The sequence below is a fragment of the Macrobrachium nipponense genome, chromosome 13 (genome assembly GCF_015104395.2).
Source record: "Macrobrachium nipponense isolate FS-2020 chromosome 13, ASM1510439v2, whole genome shotgun sequence".
NCBI lineage: Eukaryota > Metazoa > Arthropoda > Malacostraca > Decapoda > Palaemonidae > Macrobrachium > Macrobrachium nipponense.
The window spans coordinates 44,826,740-44,833,092 of record NC_087206.1 but is presented as its reverse complement, the minus strand read 5'-3'; the positions used below and the strand labels follow the sequence as shown (position 1 = coordinate 44,833,092).

Here is a 6,353-nt window from a genome sequence, read left to right as displayed (position 1 = left end):
AACATTAGAGATATATGATTCATTATGTCAATAATGATAAATCAAAGGCAGCCTTGCTCAGTCTAGACTGGTCGAAGGCCTTTGATAGAGTAAATATTGATTTCCTATTGAGGGTTATGCAGAAATTAGATTTTTTCAGTTGAATTGATTAAAGGATCTGTTAGACAAGAATGTCCTTTGGCCATGGCTCTATTCCGTCTTGTTCAAGAAGCTTTCTATAAAGCCATTCAGTACGACAGTGAGGTGCAGGCTCTTGATAATTTAGGTGACAGGTTTTGCAGATGACTCAAATATATTCATTACATCAGATAATGCTTTTTATTAACAAAGTGACTTGAAATTGTGAATAAATTCGAAAATGCAACTGGAGCCTTGTTTAACAAAAAGAAAACTGTTATCATTTATATGTATGCATAATTATTATGATTAAATTTGCTAGAAAGAGATGACGTAAAACTTACACTGTAGTGTTTAGCCCCTATACTGTAAAAGACTAAGTAACCGAACATCATGATCAGAAAATCCGAAGAGCAGGAACGAAAATGAACAAAATATATAGACATCTGGACAGCTGAACTGGAATGTCAGGGAACAAAAACTCCCCGATAATTTTCTTGAATTTTGTAAGGAGAAAATTTAGAACCTAATTAATACTTGTGTTGAAACACCGAATCGGATAAATACTACACTGCAGACAAACGATATACTAACGAAATTTAACCATATAAACAACGTTGTTATTATTATGATTATTAAACTGACAAAGAAAATAAATTGTGCAACTGATCCGATGTCAAATCTGAACTTACTAGGGTTCAAATATTTCCATGCTTAGTATGATAGTGAAAGCGATCAATCAATGTCAGTATCTCAGAAAGCAAGTTCCCCACAGCTGAGAAAGCGGCTGTTGTTTAAACAAACAACTCTACATATAATCAAAGTTGAACTTCATACAGGCCTCTTTAGAATTTATCTTTTATTTACAAAATGCTAGAATATGTAACGTAATTCGTGAACGGATAAAAAGTTATTTGGAAAGGGCACGTGCTTTACTGGATTGTTAGTCGGTTTAAAAACAATATCGTACAAAAGCCGTTGTAAGTTCTGTTGTCAACGTCCTATTCGAAACAATAGTTAACGCAAATATGGTATTTTGGAGGTGCTCGATCTCAGCGCTGTTTTTGGTCCAGTTATTCATGAACCTCTTCCAAATTATTTACGATCAACTGGTATTACTTAGGGTGATTTTGAATATACAAAAGCTACCTGGTAGACAGAAAATACTGCGTACAAATAGGGACTCACCTTATGAAACATTAAAAAGAGAAGCAGCTCAAGGCAGTGTAATAGGTCCAATTTCATCTTGTATTATGAAACATGCTACAGGAACGTAATGGTCAAGTTCAAGCTATTTGCAGATGATATCCAGTTTTGTTTTTGCATAAACGATATTAAGGATACAAATGAGATAATAAATGATGCCCTCACCAGTGTAAGGAATGAATATCATTGAAGCTGTTGAAATCAATCAATCAGTTTGAAATCATCAACAAATTCTTTTAAAGTTTCCCCTTTAACACAACCAAGGACGTCGGACTCTTCCACGTCCAAGTTTTAAGACAGGTGATCCATGGTCCTTGACGGTGACGCCAAGAGCAATCGGTACTTCTCGGAAAGAAAAATATTTAGTCTTTAGTTGGCCTTGGACGTCGACTCTGTTTGGAGTCGGGATCACTTAAGTGTCGTTGTTACCAAATTCGTCTTTGGGTCTGTTCTTCGCTAATGAGCAGTGGGAGTATTTCCTTTGATTTTGCTATTGGAATTTGGTAACGAGCGTGTTAAGGTCTACGTTTAGTTAGAGACTCACTAAGGCTTTGCAAAGGTAAAGAATGTCGTGCACTATACTTTTTCTAACTTAATATCTTTGCAGCATAATTTCAGTTATTTCCCCATTATTGTAAGGGTTCATGGGTGCGTTACGTAGTCGCTTGTTTCAACAGGCATATCTTTGTTTCTTGAATGCTTTTTAAATTTTACCAGTTTCAGATTAGAATACATTGGTATTCTTAAGTATTTCATGTTTAGTTTTTCTGAATTTGGCTGTACTGAAGATAAATATCAACTTACTGAAAATGGTGGATAGCCTAGCATTAAATATTTATTTTTATCATAACATTACTTTATCCAGATTTCCGCTTCTAAACTATGAAACTGTATTTTAATTTACTTCTGCAGCATAAAAGGCCTTCAGGGCCAGATGTGGATATGATGGGCCGTGAAAATTAGTACTATTTAATTTACTATGTAATAGACTATGTACTTGGAAGTGAAGTTCCTGCTGAAATCTGTATTTTAATGAAAGCCTTTTCCCGTTTGTATCTTGTATATTTTATTAAAGCAAGTCCATATTTTGCTTAAAAATCTCATTTTAAACTACTTCCAGATATGACATCTGTACCATTTCATGAAACTACGCTTGTGAGAAATAGGTAAACATTCTCCAGCCAGAAAGTTACTCAAAATACTGAAGAAAAACTAGGTAAAGTCATGTAAACTGTACAAGTTTTCCATGTTTTTTTTTACCTCCACCCCTGCAGGGGCGTTGACCCCTGTAGGGAATGGAGGCCCCCTCCCATGCACCCGCCGATGGTCGCGGGTGCATGGTAGGGGAATTATTTTAATAGATCAATCTCCTTACATAATCATAGATTCATTTGGCATTAAAAATAATTGCTCTTTGAACATTTTTGGGGAAATTCACCATATCAGATATGTGAATGTATATATAATCACCATCCTCGAAAAATATATGAAGTGCTTTTGTGTACTTTTATCACTTTCTATAAAATTGAAACTGTATTGGGCTTTTTTTAGGAAAGCCTGGAGTATTCCCTTCATAAGTTAATTCGAAGTGTAATAAACAGGGTAAATTTAGGATAGTTTTGTGCTGTACTGGTTATGCTTCTGACAAGTCATCAAAGAAAATTTAGTTTTACTGTAAGTGATCGTTAAGGCACGTTTTTAGATAGTAAAATTGCCGGTGTGGCAATTGCAGATTTTTCTTTGCCAGTGTTTTAAGTGAATTTTAGAAATCTCTCACTTTTATTAAATATTTGAATATCTTGCCAAAGACCAGTGTTGATTGGTGAAGTTTTTGTATTGAGGTGATTCGGTATTAGTATAATAATTGGCCCGTCGGTGACGTTGACGTTGAAGACGAAATACTTAAAAAACTTACTCATAATAAATACCATAAGGTCGCCCTCTCCTAGTGTTGGTTGTTTGGTGGTGTTGAGAGAACAAAAACAATTCTGTAGAGGCATTGATCCTGGTGCTAGTTTCTTTGGACGACTGGTTTTCGCGCTCGACTGCCAATCCGGTGATCGGAGTTAGATTCTCTGCTCTGCCAACGCGGAATCAGAGGAATTTATTTCTGGTGATAGAAATTTATTTCTCGATATGTGGTTCGGATCCCACAACAAGCTGTAGGTCCCGTTGCTAGGTGACCAATTGGTTCCTGGCCACGTAAAAATATCTAATCCTTTGTTCTGGTTAAACTAATATACTAAACTTTTTTTATCCTGGTGCTGACAATCGCTGAGGTGATACTTTAATTCTCTTAATAGTTATATTAAACCAGGATCTAATGTATGGTTACTCATAATATCAGTGACAGTGGATACTCCTTTTCAAGTTAACAGAAAATTTTGTTGATCCCAATCTTAACGTTCACACAATACTGAAAGATTGTGACGAGATACTTACTAAGGAGTAGATTAGAAGGCCTGGGATTAAAATGACGTTTTTGAAAACCTATCTTGTTAGGTACTATTTATTTAGCACTACAAAGATTGTTATAAGTGTTTTTACTCTTAAGTTGCTAAATTATATCCACTTAAGTGACACTCGGCCACTATCACCACCTAGGGTATCATTTTCTAATGACTGTAGATGAGCCACAACCATTTTGTTCTGGATAAAAGCCATCGAAATGTTTGTCCATCCTGTTAAGGTAAATTTATAATTTCCTTTCAAATATCAATATTTTACTATGATTTACCTCTTTAGCCCCGTGAAGCTAGCCCATGCAGCGTTTTACCTCTTGCCAGTAGTACTACATAAGAGCTTGCCAAGAATCTTAAAACTGCGGATACAGCACAAAACGCAGTTACACCACCCTTTTAACAGTTTAGGGATGTTAGGCTCTAGTGAATAAGGCTAAGTTAGCTTACTATAGCTTGGTAGGTATACTTTGATTGTTTTACCTAGTTTTGTTTATAAATTCAAATGCCATGTTGTCAATGGTGATTTACCCAACCCAAAACTCCGTATATCCAAGGGGTCCCCAACCTTGTTTGATGTAATAGGAGTATGATAACAAAAAAAAGTTTCCTCAATGTATTCCCCAATGTATTAATGTATTACTATCATAATCCTTCAAAGCACATTAACGCATGAAAATGCATAGTTTAGAAAAGTTTAGAAAAACTGAGTTGGAATTATTAAAATTTACCAATGGTAGTTTCAACTAATCTATCCCATCCCAGGTGTAAGTGCAAGTCCAGCTGTCTTGAGTGCTAACGTACCTGGCTTTTAGATTTTTTAGTTTTAGATTATTTTGATTGCTCAAGAACTTTTGATGTTTTTAATAGTTAACCTTTAATATTTTATAGTACAATAGTTAACATAAATGTTAGTTAACTTTGTATCTGTATGTGTGGTGACTTAACTGGTTTCGGCAAAATTTAAGATAATTTTTGCTTTTAAAATTTTAAAATACACCTGCTGCTGGTAGTTTAAATCTTTTAACTTAAGCAAAACTTATGTTAATCATACCATCATACAATGAAAAAGACTTTTCACTTCAGTATAGTAGGCCTACACTATTTTATACAATGGAAGAGAGTTGCCAGAACGTGCTATGCTTTTCAACTTGGAAAATTTATATTTCGTAATTTTCTGCTTGGCATCTCCGAAAACAATTAAGTTTGATGGCTTTTTTTTCTCGGGTTGGTTATTCTATTGTTAGCGTATTTTGGTGCCTCCCTTTCTTGGTTTGCTGACTTTTCTATAAGTTTTTCTGGGTGGTTGATTGGTCTGTACAGAAGCAAATTGGGTCTGTCTAGAAGATTGAAGTTCATTTAGGATAAAACCTCAGATTTTACAGAACTAAATCTTTATGTAATTTTTTTATTACATATATTTTACTGACCAAAAGCATTTTTTCTATCTTTTATATGTAATAAGTACAAACCACTTTTCTGCTGTTTATTTTTGCTTGACAGGCTGTTGATTGGAGTAATTGGAACCCTGGTGTTAAGGTACTCCGGTGTTCGTTGCTTTTACAAGACCATATATTTAAATGACAGGAGCCTGGTGTTAACTGATATACTGCGTTTGATGCCAAAAGTTCTTTAAAGGATGTAATTAAAGATTTTAAATAAATATCACTTGTAAATATGAACGTGCTTCCCTTTACCAATAGACATCTTATACTGGTTTTAGTTCCATAATATTAGAAACTAATTGAATGCCACTCAGTAGGATAGGAGGCTTAATCTTTAGTGGGGCATCATGACTGTCGTGCATATTTTGGTGGCGTCCCCTAATTTTGAAAACTAACGTAGCTTGTTTGCTGGTAAACAACACTTGCCGATATTTTAGGTGAAGGTGCTCAGGCATAGCAAATTGGTTAAGTAACATTTTTAAGAAATCTTAATATTTTAAGAATTATAATTTTATTTTTTAATTATTTTAGGTTTCTTGAGTTACTTTTATGAATAAATTGTTAGATCGGTTGTGTATGTTTGTGTGTGGTAGCGTTTTTTTTTATTTTTATAAATTGTATTTTTCAAAGATTCATATGCGCCAAATGGCCTCACGGCTTCTGGCGTTTGGCCATGGGCCAAAAAATTATAATCTAGTCTTTACTGGGGCGGGATCATAACAAATTGACATTGCCTGGTTGTTTCACATGTCTTTGACCTTCCAACACAAATTCACCAGATCTACGGTTTTATACAGTAGTACGTGAGATTAATAGAATGAAGCTACAGGATTCCTGAAGAGTTCACTTAAGGCTGTTTTTTCGCTCCATTTTATTTGATAAATGTAAAATGGCCTTCAAACTAATAAATGTCATTGCAGAATTATCACTGTTTACGAAAAAACGCGAACTTTTATCTTTAGTATAATTTCTTTACCGACTAATGGTAGGTCGTACCTCGTTCCAGGTAAGCTAGCTAAATTTGAGTTTTGAATAAAACTATCACATTGTTACGTATTTTCATACATTCCTTAATCTTTAAAAGTTAAAATGCTTTTATCACAATTTTGAGTCTAGGTAAATGGGA

General features: G+C 34.5%; 1 long non-coding RNA gene across 1 annotated transcript; it reads left to right on the top strand.

The window, feature by feature from the left end:
• Positions 1 to 1,707: 1,707 nt before the first annotated feature.
• Positions 1,708 to 5,756, top strand: LOC135225463 (uncharacterized). Its single transcript, XR_010316976.1, has 3 exons — positions 1,708 to 1,882; positions 2,444 to 2,539; positions 5,286 to 5,756. It is a non-coding gene; the product is annotated as an uncharacterized LOC135225463 (long non-coding RNA).
• The last annotated feature ends 597 nt before the right edge of the window (positions 5,757 to 6,353 follow it).